Here is a 13,534-nt window from a genome sequence, read left to right on the forward strand (position 1 = left end):
CGCGGTGGAGGCAGGAGGCATGGATTCCCGGACCGTTCCGTGAAACCCGCGCCATGGCCGCGCGAGGGCCTTCCTCTCGGCAGTAGGAGATGCCTCGGACCCGAGCCCCGCAGCGCCCGGGCGTGTCGGTGTGAGTCCGAGGCCGGCGGGTGGCGTGGGGGTGGGGGTGAGGGTGGGGGGTGCTGATGCAATCGGTTTCGAAAGGAGGAGGCAAGCGGGAGAGCGCAGACTGGGGCAGCGGAGCGGCTGCTGAAGGTCGCTGGAAGCCTCGTTCTTCGCCTCCGCGGGAACCCGCCCCTGCGCCCAGGCTCCCGCCGGGAGCTCACCCGCCCGCCCGCTGCGGCGCCTCTTTCCCGAGAGGCCGCCAGACCTTGACACAAAGGACAGCGCGCGGCCGGTGGACATCCCGGCAGGGCGGACCCTTGGCGGCTCCTCTAGCCACGTTCCTTTTATTGCCCGAGGTGAGGCGATTTAACGTCCCGGGGGGAGCGTGAGGCGATTTAACATCCCGGGGGGAACGGCGGGAAGGAAGGATGCTCAGGCTGGGGCGGGAGACCCAGGAGTCGCCGCACGGCGAGGGAGTGCACGGCGGTGCGGCTACCTCGGGTTTTGCTTTAGGGGAAGGAAAGGACCTGCCCGCGGTTCTTCCGAGCGCATGCCGCAACGCAAAGTAAGAAGGGTCTTGGCTTCGCCTACGAGGAGCCGTGGCTTACTTTGGGGTCTGTTTTTTTCCGTGTGAGCCATCGCATCTGGTGAGGTTGTGCATCTGGTGAGAACCTCACGACTCTGGAGGGGGCTCGGCAGACACGAGGACGAGGCCGCACACCTGGCGGATGTTTGAACCCTGACGTGCGAGGACTGTACTGTGTCCTCCGGGCTCGGGGGAGGGCGCGCAAGGTCCCGGCGGAGTGCGGGAGACCCGCGGGGATCCGGGGGCTGGCCGCCGCTCTGGGAGCGGGGCTGCGGGCTTGCGGGAGAGGGAGCGTCTTTGCCGCGGGGTTTTGGAGCTCCGCGCCCCCTCCCCCCGGTTACGGAAGGAAGCTGGAGGACGCGGGGAGATTGCTACTGAATGCTGAAGGTGACTCACTGGCCCTTCTCGCCCCGAGAGGCCTTTTTGGAGCTGAAGAAGGAGCTAGAGGGGGGAGTCTGGTTCTGAGAGCCGGGATCCCGCGGAGCTGGCATACAAAAGGCCGCGATCTGCGCAGCGCGGGGGTGGGACCGCGCTCCCCTCGGCTCCGGCCGCGTTGCAACTCTCTCGCCGCCCTGAATGTTGCCTCGAAAAGCCCGTAGACTCGCGGGATGGGTGCTGACAGGAAAGCGCGCGTGTGCCTCGTGAGCGCCTGGGTGAGCCGGTTACCCCAGCCGTAATCCACCGTCCAACCTGTCGTCACCCACTGAGAACCCACGCGGCCCCCCACCGGGGGTTCTCAGGGCTCCTTTTCGAGACGAAATCCGCTCCGGGTAGTCTGGGCGGAAAAGGTACTATTGCTTATCGCGGCAAAAGAAATTCCGCGGTCTGAGCTTGGTTGCTTTGCTGGGGATTCCATTCACAGGCGTTCTTTGGCTAGGCAAAGTGGGGCTATAATTGAGAGTCCTTTGTGTCTCGCTCCGCGGCGCCAACTCAGGGCTTTTATATCACGGTGTCTCCGGTGGAAACCCAGCTACAGCCAAGATCACGTTTCTTCTTTGGTGGATCTGAGCTGCTGTGTGTAATAGGAGGAAAGACCCCACTGCTAAGAAACGGTATTTGTGTGCATTGGAAAGACTGAACATTTCTGCTGTGGGTTCTTAATTATATATATATGTATATATATATAATTATGTATATATATAGTTATATATATACATATATATGTATATATGTATATATATATATATATATATATATATGGAGGAGAGAATAAATGGTTTGCAAACTGCAGGGCCCAGAAGGCTGTAATTTGTCACCTTGGTGGAAGAAACTGCAACTCGTGCTTTTTCTGACGTCAGAAGGGCAACGGAAATAAAACCTGAGCAAGGTGGCTGACTGGCCTGGTTATTAAACATCGCAGGCGGGTGGTTATTCTAGAAATCCGTGCAGAACAGCCAGGTCGGGGCAGGGATACGTGTGCCCTCTGGATTTGGTTAGCTCTAACCTCAAAGTGGCTTTCTTCTTCAGAAGCACTTCATTTCTCGGGATGTCGCCTCGGGAAACTCGCCTAGTTTGCTTTGAGACCTTAACCTAGATGAGGTTTATTCGCTTCTTTTTTGCCCAATGATATTCAGAAAGTATTTTATTTATTCTGTGACAGACAGGCAATATAAATATCTGTGAAAGTACCTTCTCCTGGGAGAGACAGACAGAACACACATGTGTCAGAAATTTTGACAGTTAAATGAATGCTCTTGTAAATTGGAAAGGATGCTTGAAATTGGGCACATTTTGGGAGGGTCTCTAGGAGGGTGTCATTGGTGCTGAGACTGGAAAGCCAGGCATCTGGTTCTTAACAAATCTCGTCTTTCCCCACCTCTGAGTGATCCTTGAGGGCAAAAATCAGTTTTCACTGTGGCCCTAATGAACATAATATAATAGCTACTAAATAAATGCATGTTGCATTAGAATCTTGGCCAAAGACTTCTCTCACCTCTTGATAGCAGGAGAAGGCCTTGGGGCTTTGAATCAGGCAGGACAGAAAGTCACCTGTGTGTCCTGGACCAATTGTTGAACATTTCCAAACTTTAGTTTGTTTCTTTTGCTTCAAGTGGGATTGTGATGATAATATGGGGGGGGGGGAGTGGTATCCCCCTTGCTGCGTTATCCTGAAGATTTAATTAAGGAAATGGCTGTCCAGTGTGTGCCTTGATGCTGGCACACATCTGTATTGGGTTAAATGGGGTTTCAGTTTTCTCATTTCTCAGGAGAGATGGAGAAAGTTGATCGGTAAAATTCCACTGATATTCTGTGAATATTTAATCACTTAGAAGTGACTTTCAGAAATATCTTTATGGAAACTACCCCAATCTTTTCTGTGTCCAGGAGAATATGCCTCTATCAAAGGTGGCTTGGGCTGGGAAGCATGTGAGCACCAGTGAATTCATTCAAATCCTATGTAGACTCCGGAAAGGGATGCTTGGGAACTCTGACCCTCAACTGCGTCTTTTGAAAATAGTGCTATGCTTAGTTCTAAACCTTGATCACAGTAGATTCATTGGTGCCCAGCTGGTATGTTTGGGTACTTCTTAACAGTAAAGGAATTCAGGGAAGGCTCACTGGTTTGGGGAAGCTTTCCAAGCACTGGTTTTGCAATCCAGGGACCCTGCCTCAAGTGAAACCCAGAGACTGTGCGTTTTTGCTAATAACTAGATGAATATACTCAGACAATTCATTTAACATTTTTATGCTTCATTTTTCATCTGTCTGGTGCTATTAATAGTGTCCAAGAATTGGGAAGATATAATGAGAACAGAGCTGTGCAAACCTTTAACCATGTCCAGTCAAACCCATTGCTAACCTGCAGGTTTACGAGATGGGTTTAGTTAGTGGTTCTCAGCTGTGACTTCACATGGCAACCTTTAAAAGCTACTCAGATGCCATCTTTGGAGAGTCAGGTATAGTTGACTTGGGGTGGACCCGAGGTATGGGAATAAAACAAACAAACAAACAAACAAAACTTAACACTGGGGTAATTCACACATGCAGTCGTTTAGATTTAAAAACAAAACAAAATTAGAAATTAATCAAAGTCTCCATAGGTGGCTTGATGAAAAGCCCTAATAGTGTGAAATTAGGAGCTTGACCACTTTCCCCCTTATTTGACTAAATCAGTAAGTTGTTGACATAACTCAGTGGTGGCCTCAAGTTACAACTTATAACCTGAGTTTTCCCAGGCACGGAAGCCTGCCCAATGATACAGTCAGCACTGTATAAAAGATTTAGCGTGTGGATGTCAGTTTCCATTTCTTAGTAATGGAATGATGAAGGAGACTGGAAAAGAGACAATGGAAAGGAAAAAGAAAGGGATAGGCTGTAGCCCAAGTTAGGGGAAAGCTCGAGAGACGGTGAGAGAAAATGTGTGTATTATTGATTGAACTGGTTTTGTTTAGGTTGCAAACTGGTGGCTGTAGAAGTAAATGAAGTCTGTGGGTTTTATGTGACTTACATTTTTTCTTTTTTTTCTTTTTTCTTTTTCTTCTTTATTTATTTATTTGTGCATACAGAACTGGGGTACAGGTCAGAGGCTCAGGGGCGGTGAGAGGCTTCACCAGAGACAGAGTGGGGAGCAGAACAGGCAGATCGACGAAGTACACTGCTGAGGGGAGCAGTGGGCGGGTCAGGAGAGGTCTGCCACACCATGTGGTCACCTCTGGGGCAGGTGGGAATCGAACTCATGCGGAAGTGTCCTTAGATTCTCAGTGCTGTGCTTCAACCCTCTGTACTGCCAGAGAGGGCCGTGACTTACATTTTCTCTTAAAATTGTTTGGAATTAGTTGCCAATATCTAAAAATCAGAATTCCATGTTAAATCTGGATTTCTGGCTTTCTTATAAAGATCTGGATGTTCTTTTCTTTTTTTTTTTTTTTAAAGATTTATTTATGCATTCAGAACTGGGGTACAAGCCAGAGGTGTAGGGGCAGTGAGAGGATTCACCAGAGACGAATAGGGAACAGAACAGGCCAAATGAAGTACACTGCTAAGGGGAGCTGTGAGCGATCAGGATAGGTCTGCTGTACCATGTGGGTCACCTCCAGGGCAGGCAGGGTTCAAACTCATGTTGAAATGGCGTTAGCTTCTTAGTGCTGTGCTTTAACCCGCTGTGCCACCAGGGAGGGCCGAGATCTGGCTCTTCTTACTAAAATAAATGGGTCACAGTAGGATCTGGCTTATTTCCACTGGAATAGGTGGGACACGACTAGAACACAATCATGTACTCTGCTTTGCTTCCTTGTTTTTAACCTACCTGGACCTGGCTAGATTTGTTTTTAACCTTTAGTCTAAATCTGGAGATCTTAATGCTGACTGAACATTAGTATTCTCTGGGGAACATTTAAAGTACTTAAGCTTGGATCCCATTTTAGACCAAGTAAATCACGTGCAGTTGGGGCTAGGGAGTATATCACTGTTTGTTTGTTTGTTTGTTTAATTCCCAGAGGTGGTTGCTATCTACATTCAGAATTGTGGGTTACTGGTCTAGGTCACTTATTCAAAAGATTTGTCCACAAAACCATCTTCTTATCTCTGAAAGTGATTGATTATAAAACAGCTTATAGGCCCTCCCTGGTGGCGCAGCGGGTTAAAGCACAGCACTGAGAATCTGAAGCCACTTCCGTATGAGTTCGATTCCTGCCTGCCGCCTGCCCCGGAGGAGACCACATGGCGAGCCAGACCTCTCCTGACCCGCCCGCTGCTCCCCTCAGCAGTGTACTTCGTCGATCTGCCTGTTCTGCTCCCCACTCTGTCTCTGGTGAAGCCTCTCACCGCCCCTGAGCCTCTGGCCTGTACCCCAGTTCTGTATGAATAAATAAATAAATCTTTAAAAAAAAAAAACAGCTTATAACATCATACATTCAGAGGATTTAAGAGCAGGGAGAGATCCTTGAGAAAGCTTCAGTTGATCTGACTTTCCTCTTTTAAGGTGGGAAAATGGAGGCCCAGAGAGAAGAGAAAATATTTTCAAGGACTATGACATCATTTGGCTTTAGAATGTATTCTTTTTTTCAAATAAAAACATATTTTTAAATGTTTCCTTTTACAAATGACCCTCATTTAAAATTTTTCATTATTTCCAGAATGTTTCATTGAGAATTAATTGCTATAGCTTAGCTAGAGTTTAAAAACAAAGAAAGTCCCACTTACTGTTTTTAGTTTTCAGTAGCAGCCCTTGATCACAAATACCATTTGAGCAAAAACACCCAGGGGAAAAAAAAGTTTCCTAAAAGGTTGTAATATTCTAGGCTGTTTTAAACTGTACCCAATTTTGTAATCATTAAAGTCTGTGACTTATCTGCTGATGAAAGGATTTAAAATTTTGTTGACATTCCGCCTGCCCAAATACATGCATAATTCTTTTTTTTTTTTTATTTGTACATACAGAACTGGGATACATGCCAGAGGCTCAGGGGCGGTGAGAGGCTTCACCATAGACAGAGTGGGGAGCAGAACAGGCAGATGGATGAAGTACACTGCTGAGGGGAGCAGCGGGCGGGCCAGGAGAGGTCTGCCACGCCATGTGGGAGACCTCCGGGGCAGGTGGGAATCGAACTCATGCTGAAGTAGCTTTAGCTTCTCAGTGCAGTGCTTTAACCCGCTGCGCCACCAGGGAGGGCCTACATGCATAATTCTAATTAAACAATCTTCAAGTGATTGATTTTTTTTTAAAGATTTATTTATTTGTGCATGCAAGATCTGGGGTGTAAGCCAGAAGTGTGGAGCAGGGGGATAGTGAGAGGATTCCCCAGAGACAGAGTGGAGAACAGAACTGATGGATCTACTGAATTACACTGCTGAGGGGAGCAGCAGGCGAGACAGGAGAGGTCTGCTGTGGGTCAGCTTTCTGGTCGGGGATCCAACTCAGGCTGCAGAGGCTGGGGTAGCTTGATAGCACTGAGACTTTAACATCTGCACCATCAGGGAGCCCCTTGTGTGTTTTTGCTTTTAAAAGATCTATTTATTTATGCATACAAGAACTGGGGTATAGGCCAGAGGTGTGGAGAAGGGGGAGGTGTATGTGTGAGAGGATTCTCCAAAGATAGAGTGGATAACAGACCAGGCAGATTAACCCCCTTGTGCCACCAGGGAGGGCACCATTTTTTTTTTAATGTATTACACAGTCTATACACTATCTAGAGTTATAGGCTGACTCATTTAATTCTGGACTTTCTGTCTTCAAGAAGTCAGAGTCATTTCAAAACATCTGAATGTGGACAGGTTCATTTCCAGACACGTGATAGGCGTATTGATGGACAGATTACTTAAATGATATATGGGTAATGTGGAGTGAGAGCAGTAGAAGCAGGTGTTCACACTGGGATGAAATAGGGCCAGGTGGGCAAGAGGGAAAATAGCCAGCACAGATGCACTTCTGCTAGCATGGGCCTCCCACCCTGGGCACTACCCACATGGGTCCACAGCACTCTCAGCTGGGGCCAGTGCTCCCGTACACTGGACATTCAGCAGTGTGGTCTCCCTCGACTAGAAGCCCACAGTGTCCCCTAACCTATGACCCCAAATATGTCTCCAAACACTGCCAAATATCCCTGGGAAACAAATTGTCTCTATCTCAGAGCCTCTGTTTTACTGCAATTCTTTCTGTAGACTTCTAGAATTGTACCAGGATTCCAAGCAATGTGGCCAGGGTATTGATGATAAAGGTTTTACAGCTTTATAGCATTTTTCCGTTTTAAATGTAACATAATTTCCATGTTTTACTATAGTAAGACATACTTGATATGGCTATCTTCTAGGGAGCTATGAAGTTATGTTCCTTTCCTTGACCTCAAGGAGTTGAAAATGTTAGGGGGAGCGATAACAGTATATAAATATTATTAAAACACAAGAGAACCCTTGTTATAAGCTAATGAATAGTCTATACAGAAATGCTGTAAGAATTCATCACCAGTAAATAATCAAGCACAGCTGGCCACTGGAGAAAGCTATCACAGAGGAGGCTAGTTTGAAATAATGTTAAGACTAAGGTGTTTTAGCCCTCCCAGGTGGCCTACGGGTTAAGTCTTAGCCCTATCACCACAACAGCCTGAGTTCACTTCCCGGCCATGGAGCTGACCTACATAGGATGCAGCAGACCTATCCTGTCTCACTTGCTGTTCCCCTCAGCAGTGGATTTCAGTAGATTCATCTGTTCTGCTCCCCACTCTGTCACTGGTGAGTCTTCTCCCCACCCCCCACAACTGTGGTCCTCACCCCAGTTCTTCTATGAAAAAAAAAAAAAAAAAAAGACTAAGGGTGTTTGCTGGTGGGTATGGTGTGGTAACAACCCTGTATCTCTAAATCATATATGATATTGTAAACCAATGTCACCTCAACAACAAAAAAAATAAGCATTTAAAAAAGCCACTCAAGAAAACAAGACTTAGAAATGTGTTAAGGAGGGAAGAGGCTTGGTGGGTAAGGGGATGGTGTGAACAGAGCAGAAAGCCATAAGACTAGATCTGTTGTAGGTAGGGATGGAAGATTCAAGAAGAATGGGGTGGGAGAGAAAGACCATATGAGCAACCTGGGCTTTGAATTAGAAGTTCCAGTTTTTGGACCTCACCCTGTAGACCTTAGGAACAGTTATGATTCACAAAGTGGTAAGGAACAGCTAGACCATGGTTCAGGAAGATTCTGCATATGGAAATAGTACATCAGATCAGAAGGTAGTGTGGAGGAAGGTCTGTGGAGCTGAGAGGAATTTAATGAGGGAATGTTGCGAGGGCCTGGGGCTGATTAGATAGGATCCTGCTCTGAGTGACACCCGGTGTCCATGTCTTGAGTAATGAGAACAAGTGTGAAAATCTGTCACTGAAACAGGAAAGCAGGTAATTGAGGTCAGGTGACATGTTGAGTTTGAGGCTTGTGGAGTTTGAGGTAACAGTTTGGAGAAGTCCAGCTGCAACTGGAGACCAATAAGAATTTGTGTGGATTCTTCTGAACAGAGGCGAACCGAGAGATCATCCCTCCCTTCAGACTTCTCATTTCGCCGAAGAAGGAGACACCTGCCATGTTATGGCGTGATCACACAAGTAGTATTTATGAGGAGATCCTATTTCATAGAGCAAAGAGATCCTATTCTATAAAATGAAAATTCTTCAGGAAAAGATCTGGAAGAAGCCCAGTGGGTCTTGAATCCTTAGATGGGGGAGAACTTGGGGGTGTGGAGTAGAATGTGGGAGCAGGAAGAAGAGAGGGCTGCTAGAGGAAGTCAAGATCTCTCAGGAGGATGTGGTGAGGGCGAGTTAGGGGAGATGGGTGAATAGTGTGCCCTCTGTGGCAGTCGAGGAAAATTCAAACTGAAAAAAGACCCCTCACCTTGAAAAGGAGATGGCAGGGGAGTGAATCCTGGGAGCACAGTAGAACCCACCAGGGACACTGTGAGTGTGGCCCATGACCTCTTTATAGGAACTGTGAGGTCGGTCATTTCATCTTAACAGATGAAGAAGCTGGCAGGAGAGAAGTTAGCCTGCGTGCCTGTGGCCGCATAGCTCCTAAGTGGTGGGGCCAGAATTGTAAGAGCCAGTAGTTCAGAGATTTTTGGCGCCAAGAAGGCTGTGGGGTAGTTCTAGGTTCTAGAAAAGGTTACTTTCCAGATACGCAGACTGACACGCGTCAGGGCAGCCAGCAGAGAGGAAGTGGCTTTGTGGCCTGTGTAGAGTCCAGCACACCAGCACTTGTTAATCCTGAGTCATGGGCAGAGAGAGGGAGGCTTGTAGACACCCAACCTTCTCAGTACCAAAGGCCATTCGTGTTATTCCCCACTTCCCAAAGACACCGGCCTAACAAATGGATATCCACTTTAACTTTGAAGTCAGTATAATTCAGATGGAATGTGGTGTCCAGATCCTAGGCACCCTGGTCAGTGACTTTTGATTATCAACTTGAATGTATCAGTCATTTTCCATTTTGGTTGCTCTCGTGTATATAAACTGCAAGTCAGGATCTAGGATTATCATACCAAGTTAATGCAATTTAGCCAAAAACAAGGGTCCCTGATGGTTTGGTTAGCCTTCTTAGGCTGAAACCTTCTGAGATGTAGAAAATTAGTTCATACTGACTGGGGTAGGCAGGCACAGGCGGGATCACCCTGGTCTTGGCTGGACACGCAGAAAACCATGACCTCCTGCTGCCATTGGCTCTTAGGAGCTGGGCTGAGATAGATAGGGTCTTACTAGTTCTTCAGATTAGAAAACCAATAATAATTCACCACAAAATGTAAAATTAAATATAGGTAGCTAGATATATATTGACGTTAAAGAATTACTGTACATTTCTAAGTTTAATTGTGCTATAGTGATGTTGTTTACAAAAAGAAGCCTTACATTTTGAAAGAAAAAAAAGGAACTCTTACATTTTGGAGATATTTACAGGTGATAGGATGTCTGGTCTGTTTTGAAATAACTCTAGGTCATGGTTGGAGTAAAATGAATAAGACTGGCCTGAATTGATCACTGTTGACCTTGGTAGATGAGGACTTGTATCATCCTGTCCATTCTTATATATATTATAACTTCCTATAATAATTTTTGTTTTTTTGCATGAAAGAACTGGGGTGTAGGCCAGAGATACAGGGGGTGAGAGGATTCTCCAGAGACAGAGTGGGGAGCAGAACTGGCGATTGACTGAAACGTACTGCTAAAGGGAGCAGTGGGCAAGACAGGAGAGGTCTGCTGCACCATATGTAGGTCAGCTCCCTGGCCGTGGATAGAACTCAGGCTGCAGTGGTGACAGCACTGAGTCTTAACCCCCATAGTCAAATTTTAAGGGGTGGAAAAATAAAAGCAAAGCTTCAGTCAAGGTTAATCTGAATGTAATGAAGCTCTTTCTATGGCTATTAAGTAAAAGGGATTTAATACAGGGAATTAAGTTCTATAAAATTGTTAGAAGAGGCCCTTCCTGGTGGCGCAGCGGGTTAAAGCACAGTACTAAGAAGCTAAAGCCACTTCTGCATGCGTTGGGTTCCCTGGAGGAGATCCACATGGTGAGGCAGACCTCTCCTGACCCACCCGCTGCTCTCCTCAGCAGTGTACTTCGTTGATCTGCCTGTTCTCCTCCCCACTCTGTCTCTGGTGAATCCTCTCACCCTCCGCATCCCTGGCCTGTACCCCAGTTCTATATGAATAAATAAATAAATCTTTTAAAAAAAATTGTTAGAAGAGTAGATTCCAGGCTGGCCTTCTAGGATTAGCTCCCAAACACTACCTCTCAGTTCCCAAACACTACCACTCCAGTAAGATGCAGCAAAGCCCAGAAACCAGGAAGCCACTGTTTCAACTGCCCCAGTAACCCATCACTTGAACCAAATCTGATGGCCAGGAATCTGTAGTCGGCTGCAGAGCTATCCGCTGTGTCTCCTGGGATTATACCAGCAAAATGCTGGCTTTGCTCCCCTTCCACCCCCACTGTTCTCTGATTGGTAGAATCTGAACTGTGAAAGAATGGGAAATGTAATTCTCAACTTTTTGTCATCTATGAAAACGGACTTGAAAAAATTGGGAAAAAATTGTGAGCCGAACAATCCTCCACAAAGTGTGTCAGCAATCAAAATTATAGTTTTGCTCATTGATCTTAAAAAATAATTTTGAATTGCGTTTAATTTACAACCTATTCTTTGCTTTCGTTTTCCTGCTTTAATCTTTTCATCAGCTTTGCCTGATGAACCTACAAAACTTGTATTACTCAAGACCACAGACCCTATTCTCGGTGTGTTAATCTGAAGCATCCTAAAATGCTGTGTGTATGTATATTTGGCCTCCATGTCTTTACTCGTTTTTCCTAGTACAAGTCATGCCTTTCCCACTCCCAGTCAGATCCTTCTAGATCCTTGTTTTTAGACAGACTTCAAGTCCTATCTCTTGATAGGTAAACCTTATCTGATTTCCCTAGTTCCTATCTCCTTCCCTCCATTTCTTTCTTCCTTTTTTTCCCATTTCCTCCCTCCCTCCTCCCCTCCTTGCATGCATGCGTGTGTGTGTGTGTGTGTGTGTGTGTGTGTGTCTGTGTCTGAAATCTTCTGAACTTAGTCTTTGCTCTCCCATGTAATTTGGTCTATCATGTAAATATTTTATGGTACACTCTCATTTTATATGAATGGTCTCACTTGCTAAAATTGTCTCTCAGTGTTGTAAAGCCAGACAAGTTTCTTTATTCTGTCCTTTGATATATAATACCATGCAGAGTATTGAATAAGTTTATGTGTTTGATTGATACTATTACTAAAATATATGAATGAGCATACCTAGATAATAATGTATTCAGGCATTGGAAAGGATCAGAAATGTTTTGTGCTGAATAAACTATAATTTGTAACCAATTAGGAACATTGAGAAATAGTAATTGTGGTTGGATTAACATCAAGATCTTCCCACGATATAACTCTAGTTCACCTTTTAATTAATTGCATAATCTGATCATCAGGAGACCATTTCTTTTCTTTCTGGCTTATTTCACTAAGCATGATCCCTTCCAGCTCCATCCATGTTGCTGCAAAAGACGTGTTTATTATTATTTTTTTTTGGTTGCTGGGTAATATTCTATTGTGTATATGTACCACATCTTTTTAACCCAGTCATCCACTTTTGGGCATTTTGGCTGTTTCCAAGTCTGTCCAATTGTAAATAATTGGACAGTAAACATGAGGGTGCAGGTATCTTTTTGAAGAGGAGACCATTTCTTAGAGGACATGTTTCCTTTAAAAACTCTATGGTGTGATTTACATTTGTAAATTTGTATGTATTTTTCAGTGGTACACATTCTTTTCATTTAACAGATATTTGTCGAGTACCCATCGTGTGTCAGGCGTCAACCCTATGTGCACAGAAAAACCTTGGGAGACTCAACACCAGCACGAACACTGCGATTGCCCCTGCTTGCTGAGTTAACAGGTGCCTTTTCCATTTATTTCCTCCTACATTTGCAAAGAGATATTTTCTAAATTTTTTACAAAACTTATTTATTAAGAAGGACCTAATATGCTTTTTTATAAAAGATTTATTTATTTATGCTTACAGAACTGGGGTACAGGCCAGAGGTGCAGGGGCGGTGAGAGGATTCACCAGAGACAAAGTAGGCAGCAGAACAGGCAGATTGACAAAGTACACTGCTGAGGGGAGCAGCAGGCAGGTCAGGAGAGGGCTGCCACGCCCCTAATATGTTTTTAAAAAAATCTTCTGTTCTTCAAAGTATTGGCAATATACTGCATTAAAAAATAGGCCAAGAACAGTGTAGTCCCAACGTCAAATGGGAAGGAATGAATAGGAAGAAGGGAAAGAGAAGAAAAAGACAAGCGAGAGGAAATATACCAGAATGTGCCATTTTTGGGGTGGGAGGACTATGTGTTTTTACAAGATCTGTTCTGAAGTTTTGTGGGGGATTTTGCATAGAAGAACTGGGGTGTAGACCAGAGGATTCACTAGAGTGGGGAGCAGAACAGGCAGATTGATTAAAATCCACTGCTGAGGGGAGTGTCGTGTGTGTCAGCTCCCTGCTAGGGGATCAAACTCAGGTCATAGTGGTAACAGTGCTGAGACTTAGCCCTTCAGCTACCAGGGAGGCCCCTTTCTAAAGATTCTATAGTAATATAGTTGTCATAGATGCAGTCCAATTGTGACATTTCTCTGAAACTACTTCAGATCCCTGAATGTGACCCTCTTTTAAACTTGTTGAGCCCCTCATTAGCCCTCACAGTGAGAACATGATGAACTGAAGGGATACTATTTTTTTTAAGATTTATTTATTTATTCATATAGAACTGGGGTACAGGCCAGAGACGCGGAGGGGATTCACCAGAGACAGAGCAGGGAGCAGAACAGGCAGATCAATGAAGTACACTGCTGAGGGGAGCAG

At 45.4% G+C, this 13,534-nt stretch overlaps 1 protein-coding gene across 2 annotated transcripts in view; it reads left to right on the top strand.

Moving 5' to 3' along the window:
- The first annotated feature begins 249 nt into the window (after positions 1 to 249).
- SLC38A1 (solute carrier family 38, member 1) overlaps positions 250 to 13,534 on the top strand; it is a 72,785-nt gene continuing 59,500 nt past the window's right edge. The window contains exons 1-2 of one of the 2 annotated variants that reach the window (XM_004675942.2): positions 250 to 461; positions 12,459 to 12,573. The gene's annotated coding sequence lies outside the window, so the exon portion shown is untranslated. Of the gene's footprint in view, positions 462 to 541; positions 671 to 12,458; positions 12,574 to 13,534 lie in introns of those variants that run through there. The other variant, XM_012735325.1, reaches the window with a different exon arrangement.

The sequence above is a fragment of the Condylura cristata genome, unplaced genomic scaffold (genome assembly GCF_000260355.1).
Source record: "Condylura cristata isolate star-nosed mole 26May11 unplaced genomic scaffold, ConCri1.0 scaffold00004, whole genome shotgun sequence".
NCBI classification, from domain to species: domain Eukaryota; kingdom Metazoa; phylum Chordata; class Mammalia; order Eulipotyphla; family Talpidae; genus Condylura; species Condylura cristata.